The 27,013-nt window shown below is 33.7% G+C and overlaps 1 pseudogene; it reads left to right on the top strand.

The window, feature by feature from the left end:
* LOC107073657 (acyl-CoA Delta-9 desaturase-like) lies at positions 1-24,932 on the top strand (annotated as a pseudogene).
* Positions 24,933-27,013: the final 2,081 nt, after the last annotated feature.

The raw sequence follows: 27,013 nt of genomic DNA, 5'->3' as shown, positions 1-27,013 counted from the left end.
ATGAAATTATTATTTGGTTCTCTTGCTCTTTCGGTTAAAGCCTGGGCTACCTGGATGGCGGTAGTGGTTGCGTTTAATAGTGCGCATCCTACCTGTACAGGTAATAATCCTAGATTTTAAAAAAATTTTAAGGAGCCTTATTTTCTATTTATTTACTTCAGATAGGTTTACCAGACATAAACTTTTCATTACCAGAAACTTTTTTCATTGTTAATTATCTGCCATACGCGATTTTTTTCATTTTTCCCTATGCAAAAAACGCATCTCATTTTATCACTAGACATTGTAACAAAATTTAAAAATAAACAGTAAAAAAAAAACGAACACAAACATGTGACTTTAGACTGACGCAATCTTGTAAACTTGCAAGTGTCGCCAAAAAACATGTTTTTTTACTATATAATGTACAAATTTACAAACATAACCTACAAAACAATTCACTACTTATCTACATTCTGTGTGTGTCAAAGGAATTGGAAAAAATCATAATGTTCTGGTGGTATATATCGAAATAGGTAGATAATGTTTTTGAATTTTGCTGTTTTAATTTGACTGATATTTTTATATAGTGGTGTCAGTACAATATTTTCGAACTTTCTTGGTCTATTTCGACGTTGTAATAAATTCATGATTTTAAAATTTTTATTTTCATTCATTGATGTCTTATAGAAAATTTGATATTGTACATTTGTGACAATACGCGTCCAACAAATTTTTAACAAGTTTATAGATTCTTCATCAGAACTCTTCACCCTTTTAAAAATTGGGTCTTCTAATTATTTTGTTACTACATAATCTTATTGTCTCATTTTATTTACAATCAAGTATTATCATATTTACTCGGAATATAAGTTATCTCAAATGCTTTATTGATACATAACATGAAGTTATACAATAACCACGTGAAATCGGAAAAAAATAATTGAAAAATAAAATTGAGCTACTTTTAAAATAAACTTTTTCATCATTCCATTAATCAGAAAATTTTTTGTTACTAAATCTTAATGCTTATAAATATATTAGTAACGAATTGCTTCAAAATGAAAAAATCATATAAAAATTTTACTTCTACGGTAGCTAATTGGATTGTAGTAGTTAGGTTTCCGAAATCCTTTCCTTAATTTGATTGACCCATAGTAGCAGGGTTTATTTCTATCGTCTCATGTTATGGAATTCATTAAATGCTTTTTATCCCTACTTTCAAAACATTTTAACCCGTGGGAAACATATTAGTCCCCACCACTGAATTTTACGTATGGTTGGGATGCGGCGGGCATATAAAGATCCTGCGTTCTCAATCTCCGTCTCAGATTTATTTCTACTTTCATGTTAATTTAACGCTAGTGAGTTTTATAATTTCTTGAAGTCGTTTCTTTTACGGATATTTCAACATTCAATATTTTATACGGAAATCGAACCTTTTTCGACTAAGTGTGTTCTTAGTTTTTAGGTATATTTTTGATATTTATTTATTATTATTATTATTGTTAATTAGCATTAGGAATTCAAAAGTTTATTGTCGCAAATATCAAATGGTTCCCGTCCCTGAGCGCGACCCCTAAATCCGCGGTCTTCGTAGCTTATTTCTTTAACATCGCTTCTGACATAGATATAAATTATTCTAATATTATTTGTTGTTTTTAAATATTTAAGTGATTGCTATTTTTTATTATATTTGCAATATTCTTGTTATTCATTATTATTCATATTTTTCGTTAATTCAGTATGAATACGATTAATGAAAAAGCATTAATCTTGACCACATATTTCTACAATTTCTTCGTAAATAATGGTGTTTATGTGATATGAACGTTAAATAGAAATAGAAAATTGTTTTAGACAAAAAAGTGATTTTATTATCGCTTCATTGTTGATCAGTAGAAAAATTTTCGGCAAGTAGGCTTCCGAATAAAAAAATTCTAAATTATAAGAAAACTATTAGGTTTTTTTTAATTCTTTTTATAAAAATAATAAATAAAATTCCATTAATATGTTATTTATTATTTATTTTAGAAGAATTTAAAAACTTACTGAAGAATAAATATGCAGGCGTCAGAAGAATTGAAAACCTATTATAAGGGAACATTATACGGAAAAATTTAATAATTCTTCTGTATCTCCATATAGGCTGCATATATGAATTATTTTTAAGTGTAACCGCACTAAATTTCTATACTATAATATTCAGTAAGTTATCACAATTATCGATTGAAATTACCAATCGCACAATGTCATGTTTACCTAATAGTTTTATTCTATTATCATTGGCAGCGATTTATTGCAATTTTCATTTATAGTAACAAAACGGTAAATAAATTATATTTTATTGAAAACAATAAATAATAAACTCCTTTCAATTTTACAGTAATACTAACAATACCGATAACATTCATCGGTATTACTGCAGGTGCTCATAGATTATGGTCACATAAAGCATACAAAGCTAAATGGCCGATGAGACTAATACTGATGATTTGCCAAACAATGGCGTTTTAAGTAAGTTCATTCACTTTTTTTATATTTTTATATATAAATACAAATACTCGCATAAAACTTTGTTCCATTTTATCCCGGTTAATCAATAAACTTATTATTTGTGACAAAAAAGCGCTTTACATAACAATAAATATTATATAACGATATTAAATATAAATATAAACTATAAATTATATATAATAAGTAATAAGAATCTAATCTAAATCAATTATTTCATTTGATAGAAAACAAACTCTTAAGAGAAACACGTTAAATTATTCTTTATGAGATGCAAATCAATAAAAAGAAATGGCACATATATGAAGAATCGTAAATTGTGCAATAGTGCAAACAAGTTAATAAAATGGTTTATATTACAGAATAGCATTTATGATTGGGTAAGAGATCACCGGGTCCATCACAAGTTCACCTATACTGATGCCGATCCTCATAACGTGAAAAAAGGATTTTTCTTCTCTCATATTGGTTGTCTTATGCTAAAAAAGCATCCTGATGTTAAAATAAAAGGTGCTACTATAGATATGAGCGATCTCAAGAAAGATTCGTTGGTCGTATGGCGACACAGGTAAATATCAATTACTTTAGAATATTTTCTAATCATTTTTTTGTCTTTATATTGAGTAATTGATATTATTTGCTTGCTTTATTTTTTTACTAGACATTATAGAATTCCTATGCCACTGATTTGTTTCATCATTCCTACGTTAATACCTATATATTTGTGGGGAAAGGGTTTGGAGGACGCTTGATATGCCACTGTTACCAGGTACGTCCTATCCTTAAACATTACCTGACTAGTAAATTCTGTCGCACATATTTGGAGCGCAAAACCATATGATAGGTATGTAAACGTTTTCTTATTCTTTAACCAAATTAAATAAACTTCTTGCACTTGTGATAATATATTACCTATAAGATTTTATATATACATATGTAATGTGATAAACTATAAAATAGAATTGTCTCCTATATATATATGTAAAGAAAGTGTACTTTCTTCCGTTGTGATTACGCGCGCTTTCATGGGTAAGAAGATAGTAGGAAAGGCGTTATGTGTATAACCTGATGGGATATACGAACAAGAGAGACAAAGGAAAGACGTAACGTATATGGATCAGACGGGATATATAAATAAGAGAGAAAAGACGTTACGTATACAAATCAGATTAAATATTTAAAAAAGATAGATAGATTTAACGGACTATGAAAGTGAGTGCTAAAAGTGAAGAATAGACAGAATTGTCGTTTTTCGTTTCATGTAATATTATGTTGTTCATTTTGTAAATATTGTATATTGAAAAATAAGGTTGACAAAAAAATAAACTCGATTCAGAACAACACTTTGTGCTATTCTTGATCGTTTTGTTTGAACCACTTCTATTCTGGTCTTATATATATATATGTGTAAGCTTTGTTTATTTATTATATTATTATTTATATGAGTGGTTTGAAAGGAGAGAGTAGAAGATTAGGACAGTAGAGATAGATAAACTAGAGAGATAGAAGGGTTTAGTGCTAGCAGCTGATTGCGGTACACCTTTTTAAAGAGAATTTAAAAAATAATATAAAATGATAATTATATATATATAGAGAGAATAGATATAGAGATAGAGAAGCATAAACATTAAATTGTTGATTCTCTATATTTTAGGTAAGTAGGACACATACGTTAGGGTAAGTAAGTTTGTTACGTTGTTAATAATAAAATAATAAAACTCTATATTTTAGACGAATCAATCTTGTGTTTCTGCTTCAATTTAACCTGTCCACACATTATAAATCAACAATTTCCTTGTTTGTGGAAGAAAATACTAACTTTGGAGTAATAGGCAGACAACATGTCAAGAATAAAATTTAAATTTAAAGTAGTGGCGGCGGATGACCTTAAAACAAGTATTATTGTTATCACGTCTGTAACTAACGAGAAGGAACAACAATTTGAAATACCCAGAAATTTAGGTCTTTTGAAATTTCATGGAAGTTTAACCGCCTTGCCAGAATTCAAGAAAGTTGCGGCCACACTAAAAAAGCGTGGACAGGTTCGCAATACATGGTTTAAATTAACGGATGAAATTCGAAATGAATACGTTGATGAAAGTGGAAACATGGCATTGGGGGATTACCTTTTAGAGGAAATACAACAACAACAACAACAAAAAGGACTGCAAGAGACAAGATTAGATGAAAAATTGGGAAAGAGCACAAATTTAAATAAAATTTCGGAGAAATTCGTGACTGAAAAATTTTCTGGTAAAAATGCCAGAGCAATTCAATGGCTAACAACATATGAGAGTGAGTGTAAAAGATTTGATGTAACAGAAGATATATAAAAAATTGAAATTTTAAGATTATTTTGGGGGGAAAACTGCAACGATTGGTACACTTCTATGAGGATAAAAAATTCATTAAATTCAGAGTGGAAAATTTGAAAAGAAAATTTTTTAAGAACGTTTGCGGATAAAGGGTGGTCACCAATCATGCAGGCCATAAATTATAGATTTTTAAACGGCTTTCTTTTGGATTATGCATTAAAAAAGAACTTTTAATATAGCAGACAAACGAGGACATAGATATGATTACTGTGATAAATTTAATAGCTGCAGGGTTACCACAATTTGTTAGAGAAAGCATAGACAGAGAAAATTTAAAAGATGCAAAGGACCTATTTAATGAACTAAGGAGATATGAAAAATTACCGAACAAGAAAGATATAGACGATTACAAAACTATAAAGAGATTGACAACTACAAGACTAGATGGAACAAAAAGTATTGAGGAGAAAAAACCATGCAAAATATGTGAAAAAAAAGGTAAGCCAAACCGATATCATCCAGAAAATTTATGTTGGTACAAAACAGGAAAAAATAATGTAGAATATCAAAACCTCTCTACAAATTTAATATTAGAAGTTGAACTTAACAAGGATCTAAAAAAACTAGAATTCTTACCATTAATCAAAATTGACGTACTACTAAATAACTTTCTAGAAGTTACAGCAATTTATGATCCTGGATCGCAGGTTACAGTGATAAACTCAAAATTAATAAAATTAAAATACGACGATAAATATTAACCAAGTGGTACCTTAAAATCGATTAATGGTAAAAGAAAAACAAATGGACTGATAACTTTAAAGGCTAGAATACTAAACGAAGAGAAAAACATAAACGCATTTATAATAGAAAGTGATGATTTTGATCAGGATCTTATATTGGGTCTAGATACTATAAAAAATTGTAGGTTGACTCATGATCACGATTTAAGAATAATAAAATTAGAAGAATACAAAAAAGACAATAAAAAAGAACAAGATGAAAATGAACGAATTATGGAAGAACCTAATCAAGAAATTGTAAACATTGATAAAATGTTACCAAAGAATTCACTCGAATATATTTTACGTGTACCTGAAAATCTTTAACGAGAAATAGTCGACGTTGTTTTTGATGATGTACAACAACCAATCCAATTACCTGAACATGACAAAAAAATTGGACAATTTTGATCAAACTAGATTGGAAAATCGAATTGGTTCGAAGAAATTAAATGAGAAACAATACGAGGATATCGACAACGTGTACGACGAATTAAAGAAATTATACGATTGGGAGAATAACGAAAATAAAAATGGTCCTCGTCCTAAAGGTGACCAACGAATGCATCCCGATGCATCTGAAGATGAACTAGAAATCAAGGCTAACGATAACAACAATAATAACAATAATAGTAACAACACATCGGAAAGTAATTATTTAGCATTGGAAAAAACGGATGATTAGTTTAAAAGGTGGTTTAGAACAAAGTGATATTTTTGAAAAAAGATTATCTAACAGAAGTAAAAAAACTCGATTAGGAAAAGGTTTGAAAACTATCGATGATAATTATTTAAAAAATAATACTATCAACAATTATACAAATAAAATTCAATCAATTGACGAAGAACCCTTTACTGCAACTATGAAAACTACAAACATTTCTACGAAATATGAAATAATTCTTCATTCATCGTCACCTTCATCTTCATCGTCATTGGATAATTCAAACGTGACTGTTAAAAATGAAATGAATTCAATGAAGTATCAAAATAATGAAAATAATTCGAATGTAAATAATATCATAGATAATAATTCGAATAGATTTAATGTGACGATGATATCACAAATATTGGCCAATAGAAATGCATCGAGAGTTAAACGTGATGGAAATTTTTATTCTCTAAATTACAATAATCATGGAAAAAATCCTTACGAAAGTTATTATTATAATAGACGTTCGAAAGATTTAACGAATGATATTTATACGATTGATACATACAAATATAATAATAACAATGATATTGATTTAAAATACAACAACGATATTAATAATATTTATAATAATGAAAACAAAGTTGATATTTTTAAGGATAAAAATATTCATAATTTTAATAATTAAAAGAAGAGAAAGAAAAAGAAAAAGATGAAATAAATCAAAAGAAGAACAACAATAAGAAAAAAATGAAAAAAAAGAAAAATAGTAATTTAAAGATAACGAAAAAAACGTGCGAGAAATTTGAACAACAAGTTGAACGATCTATACGATGATTCGTTAAAAATTTAGAAAAAACGTTAAAAAAATAATCCTATTGCAAATTATCGTAATAATAATTGGAAGGATAGAGTTAAAAAATGGCAACAACAGGAGAAAAGGAGACGGAAGAATAAGATGAAAATGAATAAAAAAAAGAAGGAAAAGAAAAAAAGTCTCAGATTCGATTTATAAAATAGATACAGGATATAAAAACAGATCACTGGGTTTGTATCATGTCACAAAGCTTGTTCCTATGAGTGAGGATATATGATAAGATGCTTAATTTATCTCCTTCAAATTAAGCATCTCTCCGATGGCGGAAATGTAAGCTTTGTTTATTTATTGTACGATGTTATTAATTGTACGTTGATATCTACGGTTATACTTGAGAGGTCGACTTAACGGATGAGTGGTTTGAAAGGAGAGAGTAGAAGATTAGAACAGAAGAGATAGATAGACTAGAGAGATAGAAGGGTTTATAGACTAAAGGCCCGACATAAAGAATCGATGAGTCATACGATCCCGCAGGAAACCTGTATTGGACGAGAGAAGGGCATAAAATAATAATTTTTAGCAATATGCTGTGACTTGTAAGCTGTCCAACTGAGTGAAGATGAGAATTGAAAGCACAAAACACCCAGGTGCTTTTTTATCAAATGATTTTTTAAAGCATTCTTACCACCTATAGATCCACCGAAAATAATGAGAAAACACGTAGTGCCGTTAAAAAATAGTCAGCAACAAAGTCGGAAAAAAATTTTGATTTTCTGACAAAACCCGGGGTCTATTACATCAATTGATTATTTACGGCGTTTGTTTCATACAATTGAAATACCTATTCTAATTGATTATTCCGCAACGCGGTGAAAAAGTCATGCAACAAGGGAGAAAAAATCCAGGGTTAAAATCCACCTTTTTCCACGTGTCTGGGGGATGATCTGAAAATCAACGGCATTAGTTTCAGTTTATTATTTAGCATTTAGAAGTACTAATTAAAATAATGCTGTTTAAAAATTGTGTTTTTTTTGAATGTATATCTGTATAGTACTTAGGGCTGAGAAAATGTAAAAATTAGAATAGAAGGTGAATTCGGTTCGAAGGACCACAAAATGTTGGATAGTACGTCTAATAGCTCGGCAATACAAGAGGCGACTGCTGAGTTAATGACGTTCGGTAGTACGTCTAGTAGATCGGCAATACAAGAGGCGACTGACGGCGCGACGCACATAGCGCGATGAGCACGCTAGCCCAAGATTCGCGCATTAATACATACATTACACGCACCAAGTAGTCCGCGACAATACCGCGGATGACGCAACACAGACACACCTGACTAACAAACGCGCTGTAGTGACAATACCACTACAGACACACTCACACTTGTTACAAGGCCCAAAAAAGGGGGGTTGCTTAATAATATATGCCAATCCTGAACATACTCCCCGGTTGATGCATCAGCGGAGCGTCGGGTGCATCAATGTAAAACAAAATGAAAAGTCAGAATTCTAATGTGTCATCTTACATTAGTTAGAAAACGAAGAGAAAAAAAAAAAAAGAAAACAGTATCATTAAATATGATATCTTTGAACTTAAATCATCATCAATTTTTTAAGTGCTATCATCGCAAATAAAATAAGGAAAATTAACTTATTAAATTGACAAAAAAAAAACTGAAAGATTATTTAATTTTGACATATGACGATTTTCCTTTTCTAAGGTAAACATTTTACAATAATCGGTTTACTAAATTTTTACTTAATATTAATATTAGACTCACGTTTCAACGCATCATCAAAATTATTAATTAAATCACCATTATGCAAAAGCAATACTAACTTTGTAATTGGTCTATCTAATTCTGAAGTTGCCGTTTTCACTCTCACAACTCGCACAAGTCCATCTGTACCAGTCCATACTTTTATGATGCGACCTAATGGCCAATAGCCAGGAGGATAGTTTTGATTTCTAATAAGTACAAGATCACCTTCTTGCATAGATCTAGTCCTTAAAGCCCATTTGTAACGAGATTGTAAGGAATTTAAATATTCAGAAGACCATTGTTTCCAAAAATGTTGTAAGCTAAAAGTTATAAACTTCCACCTTCTAAGAGGGGAGAGAGAGTCTTTACTTACAGAAATCTCAGCTATAATACGAGAGGGTTTCATTTTTTATGAAATGAGAGGGTGTCAGTACTAGAAGGTCAGAAGGATCATCTGATAAAGGTACCAGTGGGCGCGAATTGAGGCACGCTTCTATCTGACAAAGTAAGGTTGACATTTCGATGAAGGTTAGAATCTGATCTTTAATCACTCTTTTTAAATGATATTTCAAGGACTTTACCCCTGCCTCCCAGAGTCCTCGAAAATGAGGAGCAGCTGGGGGGTTAAAGTGCCAATTTACACTCAAGTTTAGTAATTTGTTATGGAGGCTGTCAGAGGCAAGAAACTCCTTCAGCTTAAGTTTAAACTCAGTATCAGCGCCAATAAAATTAGTGCCTTGATCACTATAAAGGTCGGTACATGGCCCTCGACGTGCGTCAAACCGTTGAAATGCAGCAATAAAAGCAGAAGCAGAATAATCTTCTGCAACTTCCAGATGAACTGCTTTTGTTACCATACAGGTGAAAACTACAACATAACCCTTTTGCGTACCCTTTCCTCTACTTTTGGATAAGCGGATAGAAAATGGACCTGCTAAATCCACACCTGTCTTTGTGAATGCAGGTTCAATTTGAACACGAACTGATGGTAAGTCGCCCATTAACTGATGCTGAGGAACTGCTGCATACCTCCTACATCTTAAACACTTATGTGTTATACTTCTAACAACCTGTCGGCCTCTGATAATCCAATAGTGTTGTCTAAGTGCTGAAAGTGTTAATTGAACACCAGCATGTAATAATAAATTATGGTAATACCTGACAATGATATTAGTCAAATGATCATTGGGACAGAGTATCAAAGGATGTTTAGAATCATCGATCAGTTCAGCTTAGCCTATTCTTCCGCCAACTCTAAGAATATCATTTTTCAAGAAGGGGTTGAGTTTAACTAGATTGCTGTTTCTACTAACAGATTCTGATTTCTTGAGAGCCTTTACCTCATTTTCAAAATGCAGGTTTTGATGAGTAAAAATCCAGTAATTTCTGGCATTGTTTATTTCACTCATTGTCAAATGCTTATGATTAGCATTGATGGTATCTGTAAAGTCAAAGAATTGAAGGTTATTGATAACATAACCTGGTTGCAATCTTTGTGATTTTTGCATAAGTTTGACAACAAAGCGAATGCAGTAAGCTGTAACTTTTAGCAGTTTATTCCAATCAGAATACCGATAATATAGTTCCCACGAAGCTTTAACTGGTTCAGCTTGAGTAGTATGAATAACTGAGGGTTGGAGATCCTCAAGCGACTTCTCCATTAAATCTATACTAAGAGTAGGATATTTACAAGTATTTTGTTTAATTATATTGGGTCCATTAAACCAAAGACTAGACTCTAATAACTGAGATGGATAAATTCCACGTGACGCAATATCAGCTGGATTATCCTTAGAAGATATATGATGCCATGAGGCTTCAGGAACTGATGTTAAAATATGGGAACACCTATTAGCAATAAATGTTGGCCACTTTGAAGGCAAGTCATTGAGCCAATGTAGTACTATCTTTGAATCAGTCCACAAATGAATCTTCAATTTGTCATTAGCGGTCAAAGATGTGTAATGCTTAACTAGCTTTGCTAGAAGACTAGCAGCACACAGTTCTAAGCGAGGGATACTGAGTATCTTGATTGGTGCCACTTTTGTTTTTGAAGTTAACAATTGAGTGTGGACTTGGTTTTTAACAACTATGCGCAAGTATAGAACTGCAGCATAAACTTCCTTGGAAGCATCAGCAAAACCGTGAAGTTCAAGCTGTTCAATGTCAGGACTAAAACGATTCCAACGAGAAATATTAATTTTTTCTAATAATTTCGTCCCATCTAACCACCTAATCCAATCATCGGCTATTTTTGATGGTAATGGGTCGTCCCACGAAATTTTCAAAAGCCAAGTGGCTTGCATCAGAATTTTTGCCTTAATGATTGTAGGGGATAACCAACCTAATGGATCGAAAAACTTTGCAAGTTGAGACAACATAGATCGTTTGGTCCACTTAATATTTTGTGGTGCAGTCTCAATCTTGAAACAGAATGAATCAGTATTAGGCTTCCACACTAAACCTAAAATGGAGGTGTAAGTTTCCGAGGTTAAAAGATTGAGTTGTTCTTCGTTTTTATAGTCTAAAGGAATCTTTTCAAGTAACTCAGAGCAGTTGCTTGTCCATTTACGAAGTTCGAAACAACCTCTTTGAGTGATACCTATCAACTGGTCTATTTTCTGCTTAGCTTCCTTACAAGAGTGTCCTCCTGAGATGAAATCATCCATATAGACTTCATTCTCTAAAATAGAGGCACCTAAAGGAAATTTTGATTTATAATTTTCAGCCAATTGCTTCAGAGTTCTAGATGCTAAGAAAGGGGCACTAACTAGGCCATAGGTGACAGTATTTAGTTCATAAATACTGAAGTCATCTTGAGGATTTTCCCGCCAAAGTATTGATTGATATGGTCTATCTGAAGGCTGAATTAAAATTTGTCGGAACATCTTTTGAATATCAGCAATAAAGACGAATCTATAGTTTCTCCATTTTAAAATTAAATCGAAAATGTTGGGCAGCAGATTCTGTCCTGCATGTAAAACAGCGTTGAGAGATGTGTTTTTGCCAACAGTGGCTGAGCCATTAAAGACTACCTGAAGCTTTGTGGTAGTACTGGCTTCCTTTATAACCCCATGATGTGGTAAGTACCAACGGGGTACTGAAGTATCTGAACTAACTAGACTCATATGATTGAGGTCACGGTACTCTTTCATAAATGAGCTATAAGGAGATTTCAATTTTACATTTGAATTGAAACGAGTCTCCATTCTAAGTAACATATTTTTAGCTAATTGATAGCTTTTCTGCGACTCAGCATGTAGTGAATCAGTTGAAGCTTTAAAAGGTAATTTAACACTGAATCTGCCAGAGTCTGTAATAAGATGAGTGTCTTTAAAGATCTTTTCACACTCCTTTTCCTCATTAGTTAAGTATTCTGAAGGCTTTGGAATTTCCTCAACTTCCCAAAACTGTTTCACTAATTCGGTAAGTGGTACTACTTCAGTAACATGAAGATTTGTTACAGTACCTGTCTTGTTATTATCGTTATTAGAGCTGACAGGCCCAGATAATAACCACCCTAAAGAGGATTTTGAAGCGATAGGCATATTTATGCCTAACGTAAGCACTTGATCTTGTATTATCAAAGCATGAGCCGAAGAACCTAACAATAAGTCAATTTGATCAGATTTGTAAAACTCTGGATCAGCTAGTTGAAGATTATTCAATGTATTGTTGCAAATGTAATGACAATGATCAGGTGGACGATAAGCTGAGATTTTATTTACCATCAGTGCATTAATTTTTAACGAAAAATCTGATTTAAAGTAAGGCTTTAAAGTAAGGTCAACAGCACTAGTCACTTCCGACATAATCTTTTCACCTACACCTGTAAGTTTGATACAGACCTTATTCTGTTTTAATTGAAGCATTTGAGTTAAGGATCTTGAAATTAATGATGTTTGAGAACAAGGGTCTATCAATGCACGAACTATTATTGGCTTACCAGACTTGGTATAAGCCAAAACCCTAGCTGTAGCTAACAAAACTGAGTGACTACTATTGATCTGAGTAATATAAACATTTAAACTTGTGTTATCAATTGGTTGCCTTACTTCAGACGAAATGCATTCAGACTCCTTATTGGAAGTCCTTGTAAGATCCTTATCCCTATGCATAACAGTATGGTGCATCTTTTTACAATTGAAGCAAGTGTATTTAGATTTACAGATCTTGCTTGGATGATTCCCGAGACAATTAATACAAAGCTTGGCTTTCCCTACAAATTTCTTTTTACTAGTCCCACCTAATCTTAAAAAATCCGGACATTTAGAGATAAAATGACTCCCTTTGCAGTATGTACAAGAAATACCGGGTTTTACATTAGTTTGGTGGGCTGATTTGACATTAGCTTCTTTTGTTGATTTCGAAATAGTTTCCTTTACATTCTTATTTTTAATAGGTGGCTTTTGCGTAAAGGATTCTAACGTAATAACTTGAGAGGAAAGAAAACTTCTCAATTGATCCATACTAGGAGCTTCAGTGGAACAGCCTAAATACCTTTGCCATTCTCTAGCTGTGTAAAATTCAAATTTACTAGTTATTAACCCTATGACAACACCTGTATACCCATCTCTCCCCATATTTCTTAAGGTATCGAGGGGGCCAATTGTTTCTTTCATAAGTTTTTTCAAGGATGAAGAAGAACTGTTACTCATTTGCTCAGCAGTGACAATTGTTTTAACATATTCAGTGACCAACCTACGCTTATTATCATAGTAATCTAGAATAGTATTCCATGCTTGTGGGTAACTTTCCCCAGCTAAAGGAATGTTTTTTATGAGATCAGACGCCTCATCTGTCAGATGAGATCTTAGATATTGATGTTTTAACACTGGTAATAAGTCAGCCTTACTATGAATAATAGCCTCGAATATATCTCTAAAGTTAGACCACTCTTCATATTTGCCAGAGAAGGTGGGTATTTCTATTGTAGGTAAACTTTGAAAATTAACAGAATTATTACTATTAAAAGATTGGTTTTGGTGGCTTTCACCGACAGATGTATTTAAAGGGGTTAAAAATTCATTAAACTCACCTAAATTATTATAATAATTCTCTTCTACATTATCGAAGAGGTCATGTTTAAAGTAATCGTGATTAACAGATACATCCTTTAATTCTAATATGTCATTGTGATTTCTCTTGAACTGTTCAAATCTTTCATTCATTTGCTGTAATCTTGCCCTACCATGACAAGCTAGCATTTTAGACTGGCCTAATTTTTTAAAATTGGAAAAGGCATTTGCAATTTGATTTTGCAACCTTTTCTGATTGGAGTACAATACTTCCATTTTTTCTTATTTTGATTACTACCTTGAATTAATAAGTGAATTAGTGAATGAATACCTTGAATTAATAATTAAAATAGTGATTATTTGAATTGATTTTCTATAGAGTAATTTGTCCTACAAGTATACTACAAGAGGACTGTATAGTCGCCTAATAACAATAAGAGACTTCAAAAGTATAGTTAATGGTTTCAAAATGAGAAACGCTTAATTAAATGATGAATTTTCTACTAGTGCAATACTAGAGCTATATCCTAACCACAACAGGGTAATAGGTTACTAAATGCTACCGTTACCGACTGACATGTACGGTTGTGAGAGTGCAACAGTGTATACAATCTTTATACACTTAATTCAATTTTATATCTAAAGTAGTGTTGTGGCCGAAATTCCTCAATTAAGAGTCCTCTGGCAATTTGTTTATGCTCTCGCACTCCGCAAATATAGCGATCACAACCTTAAGGGTTGTGATGTTGAATAGGCTCACTTTCACGAGTCTTGAAGATGAGGATATTCTCTTCGTTGTCCTTTGTAAATTCTTAAGCCTCTATAATCCCTCAAGATGTGTAGTCGTAGGCGTCCGGTGAAGAATAGAAAGAATGCCCCTTTGTACGGTCCCAGCAGGACGTACGTACTAGGGCGATGAGAAGTGGGGATGCGAGAGGTGGGGGTAGCTAGAGCAACGCTTCGATAGTTACTAATAGTTGATCGATGCTCGCAATGAGTATCGATCTAGAATCGCCGCGCGCGAATTTCGAATACCGCTAATCACCGTACGATCCTTTTCGGATCGTACATACTCCCCCCGTTGAGCGTGTAACGATCAATAACATTCGTAATACATGGTTTGTGTTGTGCGCTTATTACAATCGATTTTACGATATTTGTGAAACGAGTCACAATTTATGTATCGCTATAGCATATATCGCTTGCAGCACGAGCTGCTTACCGTCTTCCGTGAATCGCTGTATTATATATCGCTTGCAGCACGAGCTGCTTACCGTCTTCCGTGAATCGCTGGCCAGTCGATTTATCTGTTTTGTACGTACGAGAAAATTAATCATAAGAGATACAACGCACGAGCGTTAATTATAAAAGATACAACGCAAAAAATTAATGATGGTTTAACAATGGACAAATAGTCGTTGCGTTTCGCTTGACAACTCCGTGAACCGTCTTCACGGTGAATACTCGCATTGATAGTGGACAAATAGTTGTCACACTTTTCTTGACGACTCCGTGAATAGTTTTCACGGCTATCTCACGTATAGTTGATTTGTCGATGAGAATGACGGTGGTGTTCCTTTGATTTTATGCTGGGGTTGGGTCCATTTCTAGCTTTTTTTTTTTTTTTGGAATGTGTTTCCATGAAGACAATCGATTAGCTGGTGTCTTAATATAATTTTCCTTCCACAATGTCGTAAACGTTCCTTTAATCTAAAAGAAATGTGCAGGCGTTAGTATGGTTGCATCATTTAAATCTGACGATTACGTTACCCTTAACGGGCGTAAACTTAAAATAGCTTCGATTTCGATAACAAATGTGGTCTACTTCTTCGTATGCGAAACGCAGTTCGCTCACGTTTCGTCTAAAATGATGTTTGAAAGATTTGACTGCAATTTCTCCCAGACCTCCTTACCGTCAAGGAGTCAAAAACGTTGTTGAAGGGCATAGAGGGTAGTCTGTATGCCGGCGTTAAAGTTTTGTTCATGGAGCTTTCGGATGAGATCGGTGACGTGGTGATGTGAGGGCAATAATATCGGACATTTCTCGTGGAAACTTAAATTTGCGTTCCGAAGTCGACCCCCCACTCGAATTAAACCTTTTTCGTCAAGAATCGGAATTAACGCGGCGAGCCTTACGCTCTTGACTCCCCCCGCTGTTTTCAACCTTTCTCTTTCGGCGTGACATTGTAAGTCTTGCACGATTTTAAAAACGCGTCGTTCCGTTTCTGTTATTTCTGCGGTAGACAATTCTCCCTTATATGAGTTAGTTTTAAGCCATCGTCAGCATCGAGTTACAATTTTTAATCATCGCGTGAGTGTCAATGCTCTGCATAATTCTAAACGTGGTACAGTGGTGTCCTTAAGAGGAGCCACGCGACTTTTAGCGCAAAGTAGACGTACGCGTGTGTTACCGAATTTATGTCGCGATCTTACATATAAGCAGCCTCCGTAACCAGATTGACTCGCGTCGCAGAAACCGTGTAATTGGCCGTCGATCGGGTTATCAACGTATAGATCACGGTCTAGTATGTCGGCTCCGAGTGGATAATTCGCGCTTTCATCTTTCGCGAGTTTTTTATGGTTCGTATAGCAAGAAAAGGTGTTAAGGTTATTTCGAGTGTCACCGTGTTAAGTTCGAACTCGCGAATCCGTTCGTTATGTCACTAAAATATCTGTTGATATTGGCGATCGTCTGGATGAACTCATGTATGTCGATACATTTCTCGATATCCGCGTTCAATACGTACTGATACGTTCGGAATCGTAACAAGAGTTTTACTACAGTATCTCGACTTGTAGGTTCTACTAACAAAGTGTTGTTGAGAAATACCTCTGATCATTTTTTCGCGGAAGTGTCGAATACGCCCATACCTTAGTTGTCATGCTGACTGATTTAATGACCGCGTGATGGGGAAGATAACAACCTCCCGTAAGTTCGTCTTTAACATTCGACATATGTCTTAAATCGATATATTCCCGTATGATCCGTTCATATTCCTTCCTGAGTTCGGTATTCGCGTGTAACTTCTTCGAGAGATTGTGGATTCGGCGTGAGGCTATACTACGTAGGTGACTGTGATCATGTCCTTCCTCGCGAGGATATACGCACCATGTATTTTCCCGATTCGTATCGTCTCGCATTTTAGACGTAATGAATTTCGCCTTCTAATTTGTTTACTGAATTCGATCGCGCTATATTAGAGACGATGAGTAGCGAAAAGTTCTGCTTATATTTATTGTTTAGCGATTAAATGATTACCTCGGTGACGATCATCGATCAAGTTCTGATCTAGCGTGAGTGGAAACCTAATATGGTATAATCTGTTAGCGGAACTCTCTCGTGACATTTTCGGCAATGAAGTGTGCGGCGACGCATGTATCTAAGAATACCCGAAATTGTTTAAAGGTCCCGTTTCGTTTTTTCTAACACGGTACTTGGCGCTCATAAGGAATTAATTCGGTATACCGTGCGAATTGACATGAAGGATCGGTGTTAGTCGCGTAGTGATGAGTTCGTTTGAGATGTCGACGCGGTCTCCGTCCTCGCGGGGGTGTGGCTCTCCTGTTTCGTGATCTCATGCTCGTCATTGTCTATATGTATCGACGTATGATGGGATCGGCTGCAGATTTGACAATGTGAACTCTTACATGGGTCTCGATGCTTCCGTAAGCAATTTTTACATAGTCCATAACGTTCGACCATCGCCAGTCTGTCTCGTTTCGTCAGGTCATGGTACCGGGGGCATTGGTATAAAAGATGTTTATCTCGTTTGCAAAGAATGCAATTAGTTAAGGTCCGAGTAAGAAATGTACACGTTATATGTGTCTCCTGTCGCTTTAGTGGCCGTAAAGTCATCGTATCAGTATGTCTACGTTTTGAGTGAGGCTCGTTTCCCGATGTCGATGGAATATTCGACGACGCGACGCTACGGAGTGTGTACTCGTTTACAAAGTCGCAAAGCTGATTCATGGTCGGATAATTATCCGCATCTAACTGTTTGTCCCATTCTTGTCTAAGGTCGCGAGGTAGAGTGCGTTAACCGAGGCGTACCATCAGTGCGTGTGGTACATTGAAAGAAGTAATAGTATCCGAATGGGCCCGCAAGTCACCCGCAAGCCGTGTCATCTCTTCTATTGACATGTTTTTCGGCCGTGGAATGTCTATGAAGGCGTCAATGGCCCGTGCTAGGAGTATGCGTTGCCGATCGAAAGTTTTCAACAACATTTCCCACGCATTCTTATAATTCTGCCCGGTCGATGAATATGTCGCGATCGTCTGAAGCGCTCTACCGGTAAGAGACTCGCGGAGGTATATATGTTTTTCTAAATCCGACATGTCGGTACGCGCGTCCACCAGTGTCATGAAACTCCCCTTGAATTGAATCCACTTTCCGATGTCTCCGTCGAATTTCGGGATCTCGATTCGGCGTAATCGTATTTGCTGATCGCGGGTATTTGTAGCACCGTCGTCTCCATGCGAGCCGTTCGCGTTACTAATCGCGGCCGTATCGCCCGAGTCAATTTTGTCTCCGATCGCGAAATATCTCTCTATGATTGGATTCAAACTATCGACTCCTCCTACTTCGCGGATAGCAGTAGCGCACTTTTCATACAATGTTTCGTATTTCTCTACTAGCTGAGTAAGTCGTTCGTAACGCTTTCTTATTTCCTGTTTACTTAAATTCCCTTCTTGAATTAGATTTTCGACGTGTGTTAAACCCGCTTCTAAAACTAGCCGTTTTTGTTTGAGCTGTTCGAGCTGTTTTTGCAATGCCATTACGAACCGTTATTAATTGTTCCACTTTTCGAAATCCACTCAGATTAATTTACGGTAATATATAAAAATCCCCTTTATATGAATGAATGACCGCGCGTTGGGTTCTCGATCGCGTGGTACGGCCCTGAGGCTAGATCGTTGGAGGGGGTATACCTATGTATAGTATAAGAGGCCGTAGGAGGGGGTATACGTATGTATAGTATAAGAGGCCGTAGGAGGGGGTATACGTATGTATAGTATAAGAGGCCGATGGAGGGGATATACGATTGTCGCTAGCTATATGCCGATAGATGGAATGTCCGGCGATGACGTCACGGCGTCTTCGTTCTAGTCGACCGTTCAAATAAAGGAAGGTGGCGCGGCGGTGAAGCCGCCGAAAATCTTATCGTTCTTTGTACGAGAATAAAGCGTTTTCCGAGATGGAGAATAACATTCGATTATATATAATGTATCCGTTCAAATTTAGAAATTAAGTTCTATAAGTCTTTTCGATATTGAGATGTAAATTTTACAGAAAAAATGAGCGTAATGCATAGATATATAAGAAATTGCGAACTTCTACGGGGTTCGAAGACGCAATTTCCCTTGAGATATATATTATTAAATGAAGGTGTGTACGCATAGGCGTACGCACGGGTAATTAAAACTACTTATCTCGCTTCTAAATCCTTTGTGGTACTGTCTCCGCTGAACGGTGTAGATGTTCACAAGATGGCGGACTCCCTCCACTTCGTTGTTCTCTAATCGGTTTGCTCGGTGTAGTGATAGTCTACTCGCTGCTTCGTAAATCAGAAGTCGGGAATTCGCACCTTACAGGATTGCACCAAAATGTTGTGGCCGAAATTCCTCAATTAAGAGTCCTCTGGCAATTTGTTTATGCTCTCGCACTCCGCAAATATAGCGATCACAACCTTAAGGGTTGTGATGTTGAATAGGCTCACTTTTACGAGTCTTGAAGATGAGGATATTCTCTTCGTTGTCCTTTGTAAATTCTTAAGCCTCTATAATCCCTCAAGATGTGTAGTCGTAGGCGTCCGGTGAAGAATAGAAAGAATGCCCCTTTGTACGGTCCCAGCAGGACGTACGTACTAGGGCGATGAGAAGTGGGGATGCGAGAGGTGGGGGTAGCTAGAGCAACGCTTCGATAGTTACTAATAGTTGATCGATGCTCGCAATGAGTATCGATCTAGAATCGCGCGCGAATTTCGAATACCGCTAATCACCGTACGATCCTTTTCGGATCGTACAAGTAGTGTATATATATATATATATATATAAATTTTCTCAAATTACCAATATGTAAATTATTAATAATAATGTATGATTATAATTAATATAATGTGATTATCAACGATTATAGATGAAAGTTGAGTCTGTATATGGTTGACCCTTAGCTTGGTCTCGCTTAATGCTCACACGATTGATGTAAACAAATAATATATCAAAAGAAATTATTAGCTCTAACGAATATTATTCAAAATTACTTGTAAAAATATTAGAAATATTTAATTTAAACAATTTAATAATTAATAAATTTAAATTTAAGACTACGCGTATTTACGATTTAAAATATTATTTGTAAATCTATTGTTTTATTAAATTATTATTTCTAAAGAAATTTTACTTTATTGGCTTCAAATATAGAATTATTTTCGCTAGCTAAATGAATAGTTTATCATCAAGGGTGTATAGCATTATTCTAAATATAAGATGTATACAGAAAGTTGCTTCATGTAGCAGAACGCAAACGAGTAAACAAACCCAATACGACATTCAATATTATCAGTTAAATTTTTTCCATATTACTTTTGGTTATAATATCTATTTTCAAGAGGAAAATAAAAGCTTATTTATAAACTATGTAACCTTTGACTAAAGGAAATAATATTTCATTTCGCAATCCAACTGAAAATAACCTGGCATATTAAGCTAATGCTAACATACAATTTATTTTTGAAAATAATATTCTCTCTCGGAAGAGAATGTTTGCGTGACTTTTAGTTTATACTCACTGATATTCTCTTGCTTCGTTAGATCTAACAAGGAATGAGTCATTGAAGGCCAAAGTTGTTTACCTCGCGAAATGGCGTGCTGTTCGAAGTCGTCTTTGTCGTACTGCTGCTGCTTGTGCTGACCTTGATGCTTAAAACTCCCGGCTGCCTGCGTCCTTTTAATGTCCAGCCTTCCGAAATGCTGCGATATTCGAAGTCTTTTTCGTACTGCTACTGCTAGAGTTGACCTTGATGCTTGAAACTCTCGGCTGCCTGCGTCTTTTTAATGTCTAACTAAAATTTACATGACGCATTGGAACTTTAGTATGTTATAATCTTACAAGGCTTTTTTAATGAGATGATTGGAGATGCGCGGACTCAACTCTCGATAAATGATGAGTGATGATTTGCTCACGTAAGACGTGAGACTTAAAAAGATCTCTATTTAATGAGAGAAATTTGAGAAATGAATTAGTATGTCAAATAAAAATTTGACAAAATTAATGAGTGCTCTAAACTACTCAGCACACTGACAAAACACAGGTGCTTTTACTGAAATCTTGTGGGAGAACTCCCTGAGTCGCCTCGTGCCGATATTTAAAAATTTACACAATCACTTGTATTGGCAATATTTGAACTAAAAGAGTTAACAAATGTTAGTGCAAAAAATGTAGAAGTAAAATAAGAGTGTATCCGGCTCGAAGGACCAAAAAATGTATAGTATTTAGGGCTGAGAAAATGTAAAATTAGAATAGAAAGTGAATTCAGTTCGAAGGACCACAAAATGTTAGATAGTACGTCTAATAGCTCGGCAATACAAGAGGCGACTGCTGAGTTAATGACGTTCGGTAGTACGTCTAGTAGATCGGCAATACAAGAGGCGACTGCCGGCGCCACGCACATAGCGCGATGAGCACGCTAGCCCAAGATTCGCGCATTAATACATACATTACACGCACCAAGTAGTCCGCGACAATACCGCGGATGACGCAACACAGACACACCTGACTAACAAACGCGCTGTAGTGACAATACCACTACAGACACACTCACACTTGTTACAAGGCCCAAAAAGAGGGGTTGCTTAACAATATATGCCAATCCTGAACAATATCAATTATTAACTTAATTTAATCGTATATTTGATTTTTAAAGCTGTAAAATCATTTGAGTCTGTACGGCAACTTGTTTTTAAGCATGATATTGCTAAGTACAATTGTTCTGTATTATTGCCGATAAAAAAAACTGATCTAAAAAAAAAATATAAAGAAAACAAAAAATGAAATTTTTTAAATTTTCGTAAAAGTTTAAGTTGTCGTACATTATAACATAAAGCAATTTCTTAAATGTTATTGTTGTTTTAAATAGTATAAGGGTCAATGAATTAGGAAAAAATCATGCCGTTGATTTTAATGCTGACCATATTTTCTGGCAGATAAAAAAACCACTACTGTTTTAGGGGGTACTTTATGGTCGTCTAATACTGTACGGCATAAACATATTTTAAAAGGAAACAATAGATTATATGTAAAAATCATTATGCCGTATATTTAAAGTAAAACAGTGTGAATATTATATCCTAAAAATAAAAACTATCATACTCAGTATTAACATTTTTCTATAATTTTTGATGAAATATACTTGAAACATTGTTGTAATTTGTTTATATAGAAAATATTAAATAAAAATAAAAAGTACTAAAATTTTATTGAATAATTTCACATATGTTTTATGAGTAAACAATAAAATTGCTGATAGCTGACTTAAACTAATCAATATTTATGTGAAAATATATATATTTTTAATTTTATGACTTGCTTATTTATTATTGAAAGTACAATTGAAAATAACTAGTATTGTTAAACTAAAAAGTTTTTATAAAGAATATATTTTTGTTACGGAATTCCCAGCAAGAATACGTAGAAGATCAATTAAATTAGTGACAGTTAATGATATTGCAATACTGCAACAACATATTTACAAATACCAGTTAAACCAGCCTTGTATGAACAACTTATTCCAAATATTTGACCATTTCTTAATATTCCACTAGTTATTTCATGTGGATTTTCTTTAATATGTGAAGTTTGTAAACACAAAAGCTAAAATACTTATAATATTACAATCACGACTTGGTACTTGCCCGCACATAATCACATGTCCAGCATTTAATACACTTTCATTACCAACAAAATTTTTATTGCTTGGTTTTGCAATATGTTTATGTAATATACACATACACATACATATACAATATGCGTATATATTATATTGTATGTATACTTCGCGTTCATACTACCCTCCTGAAAACTATATGTACGTATTAAAAATGTAAATTAAAAAATAGACAAGTATTTTATTAAAAAAAAACATTCATTTAATATATAATATTTATTATTTGATTAATATTATTTTAAAGAAGAGTTCATTTTACGAAGAAAACAACATAAAATGAAAATTATATATATTTATTATTTTTATTACTTTTTTATGAATATGAACTATCAGATTTGTACGGCATTGATTTTTTATAAAAAAACTGAATTAAAAAAAATAAACTATCTAAATGCCGTACAAAAAAATGTCGTACTAAATATCACCCAAAATTAGATTTTTTTACATGGATTTTTCTGAAGTTTTTTTCCTGCTACAGACCTGTTATGACCAAAAGATTCTTCAATAAAAAGTCCTCTGATCATTAGTTGTATGCTATGAAGTAGAGAATAAAGGATTAGGTTAAGGTGTAAAATAAAACACGTGATTGAGCCAAACAAAGAAACAATGCCTTTTTTTATTGGCTCGTCAGGGAAAAAGCCTTGCGGCATAAAAACCCTGGATGTGATTTAATTATAACAATGAGAGTCCACCACGTGGTATTACCACGCGGGAAATTCCGTCAATATACAATGGAAAGATCTCACCTCTCCGCTCGCCTCGCTTACGTTCCTTAACTAGTTTAACTTAACTCCTTTGATTTCGATATATATTCATAGGTGTCCGATAATGGAATGAATGAATGTCCTTTTGTACTGGCCCAGCAGGGCGTACGCACTAGGAGTGAGAAGTGGGGATGCGAGAGGTAGGGGTAACTAGAGGGGCGCTGCGATAGTTACTGGTAGTTGATCGATGCTCACAATGAGTATCGATCTAGAATCCTAATCTATGGAGGCGGACGCGCGCGAAGTTTCGAATACCGCTAATTACCGTATGATCCTTTTGGATTGTACAAGACCCTTGGACCAAAAAAAAAATTTACTGCATGTTAAAAAATGTTATCTCTGCATAAAATAGTTTCAAAATAAATTAATTTCATGTAGTATCAGATCTTCCGTCAGAACCGTGGAAAAAGGTGGATATTAACCCTGGAATTTTCTCCCTTGTTGCATGATTTTTTCACGGCGTTGCGGAATAATCAATTAGAATAGGTATTTCAATTGTATGATACAAACACCGTAAATAATCAAATGATGTAATAGACCCGGGGTTTTGTCAGAAAATCAAAAATTTTTTCCGACTTTGTGGCTTACTATTTTTTAACGGCACTACGTGTTTTCTCATTATTTTCGATGGATCTATAGGTGGTAAGAATGCCGTAAAAAATCATTTGATAAAAAAGCACTCGGTTATTTTGTGCTTTTTAATTCTCACCTGCACTCAGTTGGACAGCTCACAAGTCACGGCATAGTGCTAAAAATTATTATTTTATGCCCTTCTATCGTCAAATACAGGTTTCCTGCGGGATCATATGGCTCGTCGATTTTTTAGGTCGGGCCTGTAGTTTATTAGTGCCAGCAGCTGATTGCGGTACACCTTTTTTAAAGAGAATTTAAGAAATAATATAAAACGATAATTATATATATAGAGAATAGATATAGAGATAGAGAAGCATAAACATTAAAATGTTGATTCTCTATATTTTAGGTAAGTAGGACACATACGTTAGGGTAAGTAAGTTTGTTACGTTGTTAATAATGAAATAATAAAACTCTATGTTTTAGACGAATCAATCTTGTGTTTCTGCTTCAATTTGACCTTTCGACACATTATATATATATGTAAACACTTTGAATATAAAAATATTTATCAATATTTTCTCTTTTCGCAGTGTTATTTCTCTGACAGAAATCCCTGTTGTTTCATTTCTTGCTGTCGATAAAGGTTGGCATAATTATCATCACATTTTTCCTTGGGATTACAAAGCTGCTGAGTTGGGAAACTACAAAATAAACTTAACAACGGCAATTATCCATGGTTTCGCTAAAATCGGTTGGGCTTATGGTCTTAAGACAGTCTCACAAGAATTGATTGAAATATATATATAAGACAAAGGCCTTTGTCTTACGAAATTTGGAAACAACGTCACAAATTAATTGTACTGCGGTTGATGCTAGTAATAACTGAAATATATTTACACTATATACATATACAAAAACGATTAGAATAATTTATAATACAAGATATTACGCAGGGTTACCTGAATCAACAACAAGTACAGCTTTACTAGATTATAATTATTAATATATAAATATTAACTAATTATAAAAATTACAATTACTATAAATTGAAATTTATAATATCGTTTGGCGGTAGACACCATGAGTCTCCCACGTAACTCAACGTGGTTTCTGCTCTTATCACGCAGTTACGACTGACGAGTGCGAACGGCCGCGTATCTCGCCTGGCATGAGTGTCGAGCAGGCACGACCTCTGACGTGTCGCGTTATAGTTTGGCCTAGCCCAAACTTACATATATATATATATATATTATGTAAATTGATATATTATAAGAACAATTATATTTCCTGTCAACTTCGAGAATCAAAGTTTCTTTGATAAAAAAAATAATCTTTTAAGCAATTTAAATATTGGTAAAACAGACAAATTTGATTGTCCCAACGTAATTTTTATTTTTTTATTATAGAAAAAATTTAATATCAACATATATAAAGAGTATATTTTTAATAAAGTATAAAATTAAATAAATATTTAAATTTTTAAGTATAAATAATTCTTCTAATATATATTATTTTAAAAGTTTCGTTTGTTTCTGGGCGAAACGTATTATTGTAAATAGAAATTTCGAGAGTACATAAAAATGGGTCATTCCACGTCAATTCGACCAATATTTGGAATCGACCCCCTTCCAGTTGGACAAAATTTGGTCAAAAGTTTTCTTTTATCCTATTACGAAGTTTTGCCGAAGGAAAATAATTTAACAAATTTTTTGCCAAAAGTTATGCAAAATTCAAAATTTCACTACTTTTCTTGCTTTTTAAACTTATGTTTTAAATATCTCGAAGTATATTGAAATTAAAAAAAAAAACTTATAGCTTGTTTTAAGGAGGATACTTGTGGCTATAAAGAAAAAAAATTTTCGACAAAAAATTTTGAAAAATCTTGAATTAATGAAATTTGGAATTTTTTAAAGTTTTTTAAAACTGATGATCAACAATAAATTTTTAGCTTAAATTATTTTCTACACTAACTTGTATTAATCTTAAGAGATCCTGAAATTTTTGAAACTGTGTTTTTTGCCTTTTAAAAAATATAAACTTTTGAATTTTATTAAAAAAAATTTTTTTCTTACAAAAATCATAACATTTTATTTTGTTACATAATGTTAAGCAATAATATCCTCGATGATTTTCTAATTAATCGAAATCAGACAGGTAAAGTTTGCTTCGTTCATAGGTTTATACGTTGATCAACAGATGTCACCACTTTTAATTACTACTTTTAACATCAGATGATAATATAGGTGTCACAGTCATCTTCTTTATGAATTTAATTTTGAAATTGATCCCAAAAAATGTCATCATAGATCTTATTGCTTAACATTATGCTATCAAATAAAATGTTAACTGTTCAAAATTCTCTTCCTAAAAAACTCTGGTTTATATATTACAAATATAATGTCGTCCAAGCAAAAATAGGACACGTAGCTTACCTTACTTTTACTTCGCCTGCATGCAAATGCAACGACGAAGTCTTATTTTTAATAAATATAAATGATAGTGCGCGGTACTTAGCTTTCTTTGCCGAATTTCGTAAACTCTTAGTCACTTGTTATGTTATTTCTTCACAGATTGTCTAAGATGTATCGTACTTATTCTACTTTTTTTTCTTAAAATGTATAACTTCATATTAACATCAGATAGTGATATAGGTAAGAACAAATAGTAAATCAATAATATTTTATGATAATTGAAAATATTTATTTTATTTAATTTTAAATAAATTCACACAGAAATAAGGCCCATGAATATAAACAGAAGAATAATCTAAGATTCTTTTTCATTTAATAATGATGTAATATATTCAGTATTGTTTTCAAATTTTCTTCAACACATGTGTTCACAATTATAAAAGTGCTTTAAGTCATGTATCTTTTGTTTCGAGATAC

This window comes from Polistes dominula, unplaced genomic scaffold (assembly GCF_049000335.1).
Source record: "Polistes dominula isolate Pdom_NZ unplaced genomic scaffold, Pdom_raw_medaka contig_507, whole genome shotgun sequence".
In the NCBI taxonomy this organism is placed as follows: domain Eukaryota; kingdom Metazoa; phylum Arthropoda; class Insecta; order Hymenoptera; family Vespidae; genus Polistes; species Polistes dominula.
The sequence above is the reverse complement of the archived record's forward strand: the minus strand, read 5'-3'. Positions and strand labels throughout refer to the sequence as shown.